The sequence below is a fragment of the Canis lupus genome, chromosome 4 (assembly GCF_048164855.1).
Source record: "Canis lupus baileyi chromosome 4, mCanLup2.hap1, whole genome shotgun sequence".
NCBI lineage: Eukaryota > Metazoa > Chordata > Mammalia > Carnivora > Canidae > Canis > Canis lupus.
Window position 1 is genome coordinate 73,187,009 of NC_132841.1, and position 14,541 is coordinate 73,201,549.

Consider the following 14,541-nt stretch of genomic DNA (forward strand, 5'->3'; position numbering starts at 1 on the left):
ATGAGGCTGACTCTTGGAAATTCCACTCCTCGGAAACTCAAAATAACAATAAGGTACTCATCTTAACTATGAAATCATAGAGAGGAAAATCATAGTGTCTCTGTTAAGTAGAATGTCCTTGCTGCTCCCTCATTTCTGAAAATGATGCTACTCACCAGTCAAGGCATTTCTTTCTTTTTTTTTTTTTTAAGATTTATTTATTTATTCATTCAGAGAGACAGGCAGAGACACAGGCAGAGGGAGAAGCAGGCTCCATGCAGGGAGGCCCAACGTGGAACTCGATCCCAGGTCTCCAGGATCATGCCCTGGGCTGCAGGCGGCACTAAACCTCTGCACCACCGGGGCTGCCCAGTCAAGGGATTCCTTAAATACTGCCTCCTACATAAAATGTGTTTTATTTATCTCATTTCTTCTCTAAACTTCTCTATACCCCTGACTTAGCACTTACTTTTGTGCTGTATTTTTTTTTCATTAAAAAGACTTATTGGGTACTTAATATGTGCCAGGCAATGTAGGAGTTGAGATAGCAGAGAATGAAAGCTATTGGAAAACAAACAAAAAAATCCCCATGTCTTCCCTTTGTTCTCCCATCCTCCAACTAGATGAATCAGGGAACATACACTTTTAGAGTGTGACCTATAGAGCTTAGTACTGTTTCTGTCAGTTTTTTCTCTCTCATTGGAAGTCAATGTTTATATTTCCAAGTTTTAATTTCTAAAAATTTATAGCTGCTGTCTTGAATTTTTCAAAACTATTCCATGTGTTACCTTAATTTTCTTTCTTTTTCTTTTTCTTTCTTTTTTTTTTAAACTTGAACTCAGGACACTGAGATCAGGAGTCACATGTGCTATCGCCTGAGTCAGCTATTGCCTGAGCCAGCCAGTTTCCCCCTTTAAACATTTAAAAAAATACTTAATTTATGTATTTATTTATTAATTTACCAGAGAGAGAGAGAGAGGCAGAGACACAGGTAGAGGGAGAAGCAGGCTCCATACAGGGAGCCCAACACGGGACTCGACCCCAGGTCTCCAGGGTCACGCCCTGGGCAGAAGGCAGTGCTAAACCGCTGAGCCATGGGGGCTGCCCCCCCAAAATACTTAATTTTAAAAATGTATCTCCACTGATGTATTTGAAATTGATAGAAGCGCACAGAGAGAATCACTGTACTAACTGCTATGCTAACTAAGCTGTTTCAACACTTTCATAATGCCTAGCTTTTTCTTTTGAAACAGTGAACACACTGGTACTTTTTTTATTTGTAATGACTTGCTCAATATCTGCTTTCCCTATCAAAGTGTAAGCGCCATGAGGGCAAAGATCATGTTTTCTTTGCACATTACTAGGCCCACAGAACCTACCATAGTGTATAACACATAGTAGGCAGAAGATAAACCTTTATTACAGAAAGATCAAGATTTATAAAAATACTAGGTTAAATTATAAATTACATCTTCCTTGACTAGCTTTTTACAGTTATTGAAACCTTTGATATTGTCCCAGATATAATTAGGAAAATTATCCTGATGTGATCATTGAATTCAAGAAGCCTCCTTGGACTGTTCTTTCTCCTGCTTAAATTTTTTTTTAAAGATTTTATTTATTTACTCATGAGAGACACACACACAGAGGCAAAGACACAGGCAGAGGGAGAAGCAGGCTCCATGCAGGGAGCCCAACGTGGGACTCAATCCTGGGTCTCCAAGATCATGCCCTGGGCTGAAGGCAGCACTAAAGCACTGAGCCACCTGGGCTGCCCTGTTCTCTCTCCTGCTTAAAGTAGTTGTCTGCTTTCCTCCTCCTGTCCCTGATCCAATCAGAACACCCTCTCAAACTTACTACACTGACTGTCCATTTAGTCCCATTTATTTTCTCCTCATAACCTTGTGTCCTTTTGGAAGAAGGCTGTCCTACTGATCATGCCACTGAAATGACAAAACAACTTCCTCTCTCTTGTCCCCAATAATTATCAGTAATTATTCTCATAGAAAGAATTTTCTTCATGGAAACAGAACTTCTTACAACTTTTGTCCCCAAATTAGTTCATTCCATCTTCTTTCTCCTGAACCAATTATAAAAAGAGTTGAACCAGTGGCACCTGGGAAGCTCAGTTGGTTAAGGGTCCGACTCTTGGTTTCAGCTCAGGTCATGATCTTAGGGTTGTGAGATGGAGCTCCACGTCAGGTTCAGCACCCAATGCAGAGTCTGCTTGAGATTCTCTGTCCCTTTTCCATCCTGTCTGCCCCTCTCCGTGCCCCCCCCACTCTCTCTCCCTCTCTCAAATAAATAAATAAATAAATCTTTAGAACATAGTCGAACCATTTAAATATACATGAATAGTGGTATACCCTGTGTCCTTATGTTAGGATAAATGCATATTTGCCTTCTCTTTCTCTCAGGATGGCACTTCTCAACCCTGGCTGCATATTAGAATCACCTGAGGAGCTTTAAACAAATACTTATGCTTGGGGCCCCACTTTCAGAAAGTCTTATGTAAATTATTAATGGTGAAGCCCAGGCATAGATGTATTTATAAACCTCCTTACCTTAGGAATTATAGAAAAAGTCAGGGTAGAGACCTTCCTCCTGGAGCCATGTTTCTATTTCCCCCTTCACCGCTTGCCAGAGGGCATAGGGCAGTGTTCTTACCTAAGGGTTCTCTTTAAGTGTTGTGCCTTCACTTTAGCAAAAGGAGATCAAGTACCTGATTGCTGATCCTTGTTGTATAAGTCAACTGCCTGAATCCTAGTTAGAATCTAATTTTCAGCCTATTTTGTGGATCCTCAGTTTAGAATCACCATAGCAACTATTTAAACATTATTATTAGAAAAGTAAATCAATACCCCATAAAACAAAGTAAATGCTCAAGTAAAAGCTTACATGGATATTAATTTTCAGTAAGGTTTTTTAGACTTTGTATCACAGAAGAGGCCCTGAGAGAGAGAAAAGTGCAAAGTCCTTATTCACTGGCCCTTAAGTGGGGAACTCAAACAATAGTGACCGTTTTGAAGGATTTTTTTTTTGCCAGCGGAGTGTGAAGGTCTCTATCGGCCCAGTAGTTGAAAGCAAGAAACTAGCAGCTGTCACTGGCACACAGCTTCTACAGTGGTTTCTCCAATGGAAAATGCTGCTTTTTCACTTATGTTCATAGGACCCTGTCATCGAGATGCTTACAGCCCCGGGAAAATAAGTCCTACACACATGTACATTTGAGAGCAAAGTTTACATATAATTGAAGATCATATAGAGCATCATGGATGAACTTCAGCATTCAGCGAATGGAGAGAGGTCATAGGCTTCAGCTATAGCTGGTAACATCTCAGGGAAGGAAGAGCATTGAAAAGTGGGTAGGAGTTCCATGAGGGGAAGGGAGGAAGAGGAACATTCGAAGCATTAGGAAGAATTATAGCAAAGAAAAAAAACAAGGTAGATTTGGAGATCATGAAAAGACCAACAGCTAGAGCAGAAAATTCTTAGGAGAGAACAATAGAAGGGATTATTGCCAAAAGTGCTTTCTAGATTAGTCACTTCTGGTGCCAGGATTCTTTTGTGTGTTCCAAGATTAACACTGTTTATGAATATTGAACATTTCTCACTTCTTTTTTCTTTCTTTTGCAGGAACTCATTTAAAGAACTTTTAAAGGTCATGAAGCTCTACATGCAACTCAGTGTAGTCATTGATTAGGAAGACATTGTGGGCTCCTTCAAGAATGAGAGTTTCGAGCCAGTGGTGGTTGATGCTATAGATCACTGCACTCCCCTGGTTGTTGAGAAACTTAGAAGGCCATTTGTGACTATCCTTACTGGCACATTTGGAATTATGAATTTTGGGATGCCTGGGTGGCTCAGTGGTTGTGCACCTGCCTTCGGCTCAGGGCATGATCCTGGAGTCCCAGGATCGAGTCCCACTTTGGGCTCCCTGCATGGAGCCTGCTTCTCCCTCTGCCTGTGTCTCTGCCTTTCTCTCTTTGTGTGTCTCTCATGAATAAATAAATAAAATCTTAAAGAAAAAAAGGAATTATGAATTTTGGGCTGTGTGAGCCTGTGTCTTATGTTCCAGCATTCTACTCCTCCATGACAGATCACATGGATTTCTGAGGCCTAGTGAAGAACTGATGTTCTTCATTTCAACCTTGAGGGAATGGTATATTTATACTCAGGTTGATGACTGTCATGTCAGGGAACATTTCCCAGAAGGCTCCAGGCCAGAGCCCTTTAATCTTCAACTGAAAATTAAAGAAAGCAGAGCTGTGGTTTGTTAATTCTGACTTTGCCTTTATTTTGCCTGACCGCTGCTTCACAACATTGTTTACACTGCAGGTTTAATGGTCAACCTGTTGAACCAATACTCAGGTAAATAAAACCTTTGTGCCCCATTTGGATGTGAGGAGTCACCCTCATGATGCTGTCTTTAGCGCACAGATAGCAATTGTTCAAAAGTTACATCTAGGTGGGTTTTTTGAAGACTTATTTATTTATTTGTTTGTTTGTTTATGGGGGGAGAGAATAGAGAGAGAACAAGCAGGGTGAGAGGAAGAGGGAGAGAGAATCTCAAGCAGACTCTGCTGAGTGCAGAGCTTGACACAGGGCTTCATCATGACCCTGAGATCATGACCTGAGCTAAAATCAAGTCAGATGTTTAACCAACTGAATCACTCAGGCATCCCATAAAGCTAGGTTTGTTTGTTTATTTGTTTTAAAGAAAAATTGCTTTATAATTTTGCCAATGTACAGATAAGGATATTCTCCAATGCTTTCTTTTTCTGTAGGCTTTATAGTTCTGGATTTTACATTTAAACTTATGATCTATCCTGAATTAATTCTTGTATATAAATTATTTAGAAGACTATGGTTCTTTAAAATATATATAGATATTCAGTTATTCTTTATATCTCAAAAGAACCTGCTGGGATTTTGTTTTGGGATAAGCTGAATCTATAGATCAACTTGGGAGAATGGAGATCTTAAGAATATTGAGATTTCAGATCCATTAACATGGTAATCTTTCCATTTATTTAGAGTCTAGTCTCTTCAGTTTAACTCAATTATGCTTTGTAGTTTTCAGTTTCATGGGAATTTTTTGTTAGATTTAATCCTAGGTGTGTGAACTTTTTGAAATTTTTTATATTACAATTTTCGATCACTTTTGCTATTACATAGAAATATAATAACTTTTATATATCAACCTTGAGTCCTCTAATTTTAATAAATTCACTTATTAGACTCTAGTTTTCTTTTTTTAGACTGTAGCTTTCAAAGGGTTTTTAAAAATTTTTTAAAAGATTTTATTTATTTTTTCATGAGTGACACACACACACACAGAGAGAGAGAGAGAGAGAGAGAGAGGCAGAGACACAGGCAAAGGGAGAAGCAGGTTCCATGCAGGGAGCCCGATGTGGGACTCGATCCTGGGTCTCCAGGATCATGTCCTGGGTCGAAGGTGGTGCTAAACTGCTGAGCCACCCAGGCTGCCCTCCATGATTTTTTTAAATGGCTCTTTAATTTCCTCGTTCACCCATTAATTCTTTAGTAGGATGCTTTTTAACCTCCAAGTGTTTGAGTTCTTTCCAAATTTCCTCTTATGATTGGGTTCAAGTTTTTGACTCCATTGTGATCTGAAAATATGCATGGAATAACCCCAATCTTTTGGTACTGATTGAGACCTGATTTGTGACACAGTATGATATCTATTCTGGAGAATGCTCCATGTACACTGGAGAAAAATGTATATTCTGTTGCATTAGGATGGAATTCTCTGTATGTATCTCTGAAGTCTATCATTCAAAACCCTTGTTTCTTTGTTGATCTTCTGCTTAGATAATCTGTCCCTCGCTGAGAGTGGAGTGTTGAAGTCTCCTACTATTAATGTTTTGTTATCCATGTGTTTCTTTACTTTGGTTATTAATTGGTTGATATAATTGGCCTTTCCCACATTGATATAATTAGGCTTTTCCTGCATAAGTGTTCATAATAGTTATATATTCCTGTTGGATAGACTCTTTAAATATGCTATAGTATATATCCCTCTTCATCTCTTACTTCAGTTTTTGATTTATTGTCTAATTCATCTGAAATGAGGATTGTTACCCCAGCTTTCTTTTGAGGGCCGTTTGCATGCTAAGTGGTTCTCCATCCCCTCATTTTCAGTCTGAAGGTGTCTTTATGTCTAAAATGAGTCTCTTGTAGCTAGCATGTGGATGGGTCTTGCTTTTTTATCCAGTCTGATACCCTGTGTCTTTTCACTGGAGCAATTCATGTTCAGAGTAACTACTGAAAGATATGAATTTAGTACCATTGTGTTACCTGTACAGTCCCTGTTTCTGCAGATTGTTTGTGTTTCTTTGGGCTCCTTATTTGCTTACAAGATCACCCTTAATATTTCTTGCAGAGCTGGTTTGGTGGTCACATATTCTTTCAGTTTCTATCTGTCCTAGAAGCTCTTTATCTCTCCTTCCATTCTGAATGACAGCCTTGCTGGATAAAGTATTCTGGGCTGCATGTTTTTCTCATTTGGTACCCTGAGTATACCATGCCAGCCCTTTCTGTCCTGTCAGGTCTCTGGATAGACCTGTTGTTAATCTGATGTTTCTCTTCCATTGTATGTTAGGAATCCTCTTGTCTTGAGCTGCTTTTAGGATTTTTTCTTTATCTCTGAAATTTGCAAGCTTCACTATTATATGTCAGGGTGTTGATCCCCACCCCTGCTTGTGTTCTCTTGCTTTCTCTCTTTGTCTTTCTCTGTCAAATAAATAAATAAATAAATAAATAAATAAATAAATAAATAAAATAAATCTTGGAAAAAAAGAAAAATATTTTAAAGGATAAGCTGGTCTCATAAAACTCGATTGAAATTGCACCTTCTTGTATTTCATGAGGTTATGTTTCTAGAGGTTTCTTTTTGAAAGCTTTCTGATTCTGAATTCAATTTTTGTAAAAAAAATAAAACTTTAATAAGCTATTTAAAGCTACTTAAAATTTCTAATTTTTTAGTGTCAGTTCTGAGAAATTGTTTTTAGTCAAATAATTTGCTCACCTCACATATCTGATAACCAGATATTTCATTTTTCATAGATACGAAGTGATATATGGGAACTGGGAGCTCTGGAACAATTGGTGCTCTACTCCAGGTATCTTATCAGTTATATATGCTGCCTTGTCAGAACGTTTTTCAACCCAACCCCAGGATATATAGATAGCTCCAGTGAGGTGCACCCTTCCACATTAGTGCTTCAGGATTATGCAGGTCACACCCTGCATTAGTCATCCTTAAAGTGTGGTTCTTAGCCCATCTTTGTCAGGTTCACTAGAGATACTTATTAAAAATATAGATTCTAGGCCCCACCCTAGGGTGAATCAGAATCTCTAGGTTTGAATCCTGGTAATTTGCATTTTCAACAACACCAAAACTGCATTTATATGGACTCAACATTTGAGTCTTTAAGACTGACTGTGAGACAACCACTATTTTTTATTCTTTCCCTCCATAGTCTCTGCTAAATCCCAAAGTGAACTACCAAACTGAAAAACATGTTCACTATCAGTTCTGTCTGTGAATATTCTAAGAGAAATATGTAATAATCATTCTTTTCAAATATTAGTCCACTTTGATGTTGTATAGTAGAAAAAAACATGGACTTCAGAGTTAGACACAGCCTGAATTGAATCCTGGTTCTGCCATTTATTTGATATATTCTCTTCAACAAGTGCTTTTTCTTCTCTAAGCCTCAGTTTCTGGGAGTGTAAAAGAGCTATAATCTTAGCACTCAGGATTGTTCAGAGGATTGGATATATGGTTTTTAAAAATTGCATTTAAATTAAATTAATTAACATATAATGTGTTATTGGTTTCAGAGGCAGACATCAGTGATTCATCAGTCTTATATAATACCCAGGCTCATTACATCATGTGCCCTTCTTAATGTCCAATGCCCAGTTACCCCATCCCCCATCCCACTCTCCTCCAGGGACCCTAAGTTTGTTTCCTATGATTAAGAGGATATATGTTTTTAAGAGTTCCATTGCAGTACCTGACACATGTTGGGCATGACTAAGTGGTATTTGCCTTTGTTATTACTATTGCTACATCTCAGTTAACAAGGACCACAAAACCAGACACATGCCCCTCAGTTGGTTAACTGGGAGGCAAAGATCCAGTTACTTCTATATTTTTGATGTTTCACATTACAGCCTGGCTTATAGCTTTCTATACATTCTTGAGAGATTTACCATCATCTTTTTCATTAGGTCCTCCCTTATCCCATAGCAGCCACTACCACTGGGAAAGGAATGAGCTCAAGCACATGAAAAGTGGATGACTCTGGAAGCACAGAAAGAAGGAGAGAGAAGAGATGACAAACTCTCTCAAAAGTATACCCACAGAACATCATTTAGAGAGAGTGGTGGTTGGGAAGGACACAAATACCCATGAACTTAACTTGCCTTGTGGCAAAGCCCACATAGGTTACTGGAAACCTTTAGAAAAATGAGAATTTCAGATCATATTGTATCGTTTTGCCACATGTGTCTCTCTGACCATCTTCCAGCACTACATATTTTTGCTGCCTCCCTAGCAGTGGTAGATGAGATCCAGCTCCTCCTAACCATTTGGGAATCCTGCTTACTTCCCAGTGTCCTCTGGGGGAAGCCCATCGTGCAGGATGGGGAAAGCTGTTGACATGGTCCTCTGGAGGATACTATCAAAAACTTTCCCTGTCTTCCCTCCTGATCCACAAGAGACAAATTTGAAATTTATCCAGTTATAAAGCCTGCAGGGAGAGGATATACCATTCCTGTGATCCTGGAGAAAAAGGATAAATCAAGGCTCAGAAAAACCTCTGTCTTCCAGGCCATCCAGCACAGTTGATGTTAGCCTACGGAAAAGAAAGGTTTCCATTTATCCTAAACAAGAGAAACACAGAGAGTTCAGATGTGTGCTTCATGAATGGTATAACTCTTCTTTTTGTTCTCTCCAGGAATTTGAGAACTTTATTGCCAAATTTGGACATGTATGTTCTGTTCTTAACACTGGGCTTCATGATGTACACCCAATAGGTTGAGGAAGACCTAATGGAGATAAATGCTGCCTTTGCCCCCCTTCCTCAGGGTGTTATATGGAAGTGTAAGCCTTCTCATTGGCCCAAAGATGTCAAATTGATAGCCAATGTAAAAATCGTGGACTGGCTTCTTCAGAATGACCTTGTGAGTAAGGACTTCCTCCTTCTACAGACAGAAGCCATTCTGCCCTTCTCTCTCTCCACTTAATTTTTCTTTAGGGTTTATTGCACCTGTCACTCCTACCTGGGCACTCCACCATCATTGAAAAGGAAAGCATCTGTTAGCAAAAGGCAAAGCACCAGAAAAGATGGTCACTTTGGGTTCACTTCATTCATTTGTAACCCAGGACCATTTATCTATAGCACTAGTGATATTCAAATCCTACTTTATGCCTTGGACTTTCCAGTGTGTTCTTACAACTGCCAGAGGTCAGTGTCTGCAACTCTGAGCATGAGTGAGTGATCCTTTTCCCAGAACTGTGGAAGGCTATGCTGCCCATGCATAAGACAGTCTGGAAGTTGGGACGCCTGAATAGCTCAGCGGTTGAGCGTCTGCCTTCAGCTCAGGTTGTGATCTCAGAGTCCAAGGATCAAATCCCACATCGGGCTCCCTGCATGGGGCCTGCTTCTCCCTCTGCCTATGTGTCTGCCTCTCTCTCTCCCTCTCTCTTTCTCTGTCTCTCATGAATAAATAAAATATATTTTTTTAAAAGTGTGGAAGTTCCAGTTAATTGAAACTCTTGAGAGCGACCCTCAACCAGTGGTTATTGGAATTTAGCATGCAAAAAATTCCTTTCCTCTCTTGTGGGATAATTCTGAGTCATGTCTTTTGCACTTTTTTGCAGTTTTTCTGTAGAATCAAACTATTGTAGCTGTTTTAATGACTAACTATATAAATATTCTCTGTATCAATTTCCCATTTCCATGCCAGTGTTCCCAAGTATTTTCCAAATAAATTGTACTCAGTTCCTTGTCTCAGTGTCTGATTCTGGAGCTGCAATGGACTGAGCATTTCCCCTAAATTCATATATTGAATCCACACCCCAATATGATGGTATTTGGGAATAGGACCTTTGGTAGATAATTAGGTCATGAGGAGAGAGTTCCTGTGAATATTAGTACCCTTATAAGAAGAGGCCAGAGAACTAGCTAGTTCCCTTTCTACCATGTGAAGATACAATGAGAAGTCAGCTGCCTACAAGGCAGGAAGAGTCTTCACCCAAAGCCAACGATGTTGGCATACTGGTCTCAGACTACCCAGCCTCCAGAACTCTGAAAATTTTCTTTTGTTTATAGGCCACCAGATTTATAGTATTTTGTTACAGCAGCCAGAGCTGAGTAAGACAAACCCAAATTGCCTCTTCTTCTGAGCTCTTTTCAAAGTTCCAGAAAGCGGCCCTCTAAATATGTGCAGACCCTCCCACCCACAATCTTCCCTCCCAGAACTCCATTGCAGCTACAGTATCCCTTCCTTCAGGGAGCACCATCTCTGTTGGCTACACATAGGGCCTACAGGTTGTTCCACAGTTTCTACTTTCATGAAATCTTTCCATGACACCTGCTTTCTAAAATAGGGTTATAAGCAAGTCAAATGGGACCATAAAAGTTGTACTTAGCCTTAATATGTTTTTGTGATTCAGGCAGCTGGATATGTGGTGATTTCTAAGACTATTGTTATTCAGGAAAGGAATTCCATCCCCTTTTCCTTTCATAGCAATGGACCTTCCTATATATCATGGATCACTAGAAATTAAATTGATTACTAGTCATAAAAATTCAAAAAAATAATGGCTTAAATATATAAAGGGTCTATTTCCCTCTCATGTGAAAGATGGCTGGAGGTTGGAAATGTGAGTCTAGAATGGAAGTTCCCTAATGTCAACAGTTTCCTAGCCCCCTCTTACCTTCTGGCTAGCCACTCTTGTCTGGTGCTTCTATCACAACATTTCGTCTTGGGTGCTATGTGCTCACTGTAGCTGGAGCCAGAAGATATGTGCTCTATGGAAGGAAGAAGGAGGAAAAAAAGAATTCTGTGTGAAACAGGTGGAATAATGGCTCCCCCCAAATGTCCACATCTTAACATCTGGAACCTGTAAATATGTTAGGTTACATGGCAAAAGGGATTAAGACTGTAGTTAGAATTCAGATTGCTAGTCAGTTGACCTTAAAATAGGGAGATTATCTTGGTTATCAGGTGGGCCCAACGCAGTCACAAAGGCCCTTTACGGTTGAAGGAGAGGAAGGGCAGAGAAAGATGTAGCTACAGAAGAATGGTCAGAAAGATGCAATGTAGCTGGGTTTGAAGACAGAAAAGGAGAATCAAGGATTGTGAATCTCTAGAAACTGAAAAGGTAAGGAAATTAATCCATCCCTAGGGTCCCCAAAATGAACACAGGCATGCCAACACTTTGATTTTAGCCCATAAAACTAACATCAGATTTCTAACCTACAAAACTGTAAGACAATAAAGTCATGTTGCTTTAAGCCACCAAGTTTGTGGTAACTAGTTACAGCAGGAATTAGGAAACCTAAGAGAGCATGTCATCCTTGAAGGCTGTAACTACTCAGTAACTCCCATTTAACTTACATTAATCAGAATTATGCCACATGATGACCCCTAGCTACAAAAGAGGCTTGAAAATGTAGAGGTTTTTCCTTTTGTTTGTAAGTTGGGTACATTTCTATTCCAAATAAAATTGAAGTTTGGCTAGTAAAACAGAATGGGAAAAGGAATATTAGGTCAGGCTTTGATCGGAGAAGAAAGAACACTATGAATTATACAGAAAAAAATATTTTTCATAGGTGCTAGGCCTTACATATTTGTGGCACAGGTGGAACAGCCCATGTAAGCTTCTAGTGGGAGATTTAAGTAAGCTAGATTGGCTGTGAGGAAAAATAAGGAGAGGACACTGAGAATAAATTGGAATAAACTGGAACCAGTAAGGATGACCTGGGACTTGTGAGATTGACTAGAACCCATATATGTCTCTCATACCTCCAACCTCAATGTCCTGGGGGACTGATAAGAGAAGCTGGCCTCTTTATCACAGGGCTGCGTGTGCACCTGGCCCAGGATTCACAGAAGCTGAAGGAGGGGGCTGCAGGATGAGGGCAATGGCTCCACACCAATATAGGATGTGTTTCCATTCATATGTTCTTTAATTTCTTTCAGCAATGTTTTGCAGTTTTCATTGTACAAGTCTTTCACCTCCTTGGCTAAGTTAATTCCTAAGTATTTTATTTTCTTGATGTTATTGTAAATAGAATTGTTTTGCAGATTTGTTTTCAGATTGTTTATTGTTAATATAGAAATGCAATTGATTTTTGTGTGCTTACTTTGTATTCTTGCTATATTGCTGAATGTATTTATTCTGACAGGTGTGTGTGTGTGTGTGTGTGTGTGTGTGTACATAATCTTTAATTTTCTACATGTAGGATCATGTCATTTGTGAGTAGAGATAATTTTACTTCTGCCTTCCCAAAGTTTTTTTTTCTTGCTTAATTGCTCAGGCTAGAACTTCTGGTACAATGTTGAATAGAAGTGCTAAATCATGCATCCTTCCTTTGTTCCTGATCTTAGAGAAAGTTTTCAGTCATTCATCATTAAGTATGTTTGCTGTGGGTTTTTAATTTATGGCTTTTATTATGTTGAATTTTTTTTTATCATGAAAGGATGTTGAATTTTGTTGAATGCTTTTTCTGCATCAATTAAGGTGGTCATGTGTTTTTTTTCCTTTATTCTGTTAATGTGGTGTATTACATTGATCAATTTCCATATGCTGAACTCTGTTTGCATTTCAGGATACTTTCACTTGTTACTGGTGTGTAATCGATTTTATGTGCTGCTGAATTTGGTTTGTTAGCAGGATTGGCCCTTGAACAGCATGGGGGTCAGGGATGCTATTCTCTTACCTAGTAAAAAATCTGCATGTATTTTGATTCCCCCAAACCTTAACTACTAATATCCTACTGTTGACCAGAAACCTTAATAATAACATAAAGAGCTGATTAACATATACTTTGTATGTTATATGTATTATGTACTAGATGTATATGTATTACTAGTGTATGTATTACATATACTACACGTATATGTTATATGTATTATATGCTAACATAAATAGGCTAGAGAAAAGAAAGTATTATTAAGAAAATCATAAGGAAAAAAAGAAAATTATAAGGAAGTGAAAATATATTTACAGTTACCATATTTATTGGAAAAAAAATTCACATATAAGTGCACCCATGCAGTTCAAACCTATTTGTTCAAGGGTCAGCTTTGCATATCCAGTTTAAAGAAAATAAGAACTGCAAACAAAACTTGTCTATTGAGTATGTTTTTCACAGTTGTGTGGGTTAGTGTATTCGACCTCACTTTCTATTCATGATAGGACTGGAAAAATGAGTAAAAGTATTGATGTTGTCTTTTACTTTTGGAAAAGAGAATTACAAATGTGGAGATGGGGACGATCAGAACAATCCCTGTGATGTATTGAATTGAGATATCAGTATAAATTAGAAATTGATTTTTTGTAACTAGGTCATAGACATAGCTACAGCATCTATAAATAGAGAATATGGGTTCTTGATATCTACATCTATAAACATATATTTCCTAGCTCTGTCCACTGAAAGGATTTTAAACAGTGGGGCTTTGTTAGCAATGAGCACACCAAGCAACCATAAAGGTATTTTTTGGTCTAGTAGATCATGAACTCCATGAAGACAGGGACTGACTTAGGCACAGCTTTACCTTTCAGCATTAATTTGGATTCTGTGCATATAGGAATCTTTATAAAATTAAACTGTTTATAGGCACCCAGCTGATAAATTTCAGGGCCAGATTATAATTACATGAAAACTAGCCTTCTCCGTGCAGCCTAAGCTGCTGAGAACCTGTCGTCATCTAGTGTTGTCACCACCCCTCTGTCTCTGCTAACAGGTACAAATCAGCAGCAGTGGCTGCCAGCATCATCAGACACTCCTACCCCCTAACAACCCCCTGTCCCACATAGGGGCTGGTGGGCTGGATCTACCACACCCTCCAGACAGGGGCTGCAAAATATCTCAAGCTCCACACTTTCCAACAGCTGTGGCATGAACAACGCCTTCTTAATATCTTCTTATTCCTGCTGGTGGGCATCTGGGCAATGTGTGGCTACTGAGTATGGTGGTCAAGTGGCTGTGTGGGGCCAGAAAGCTGAAGAAGGCCTAATGCCAAGTGTAGCCTAGAGGGACAGCGTATGGTGGTGGTGGTGGTGGTCGTGGGGCTACCATTTCTTATTAAATTCCCACCAGTTTTGGCAATTCCTGTTCTCCTCATCGTATCCTTTTGTTAATTTTGTTGCAAATTCCTGCTCATTGGCTTCTTCCTAAAATCAGAATTCTTTATTCAGCTCTTATGGCCTCTTTATTTGCCAGTCACCAAGGGCTATTCTGTGATTTTGTCCCAGGGTAATTTTGACCAGTGACCTTGGAGCCACCTTCCTTG

At 39.1% G+C, this 14,541-nt stretch overlaps 1 pseudogene; it reads left to right on the top strand.

Annotated features, from left to right (window-relative positions):
- On the top strand, nt 1–14,215 carry LOC140631430 (UDP-glucuronosyltransferase 3A1-like; annotated as a pseudogene).
- The last annotated feature ends 326 nt before the right edge of the window (nt 14,216–14,541 follow it).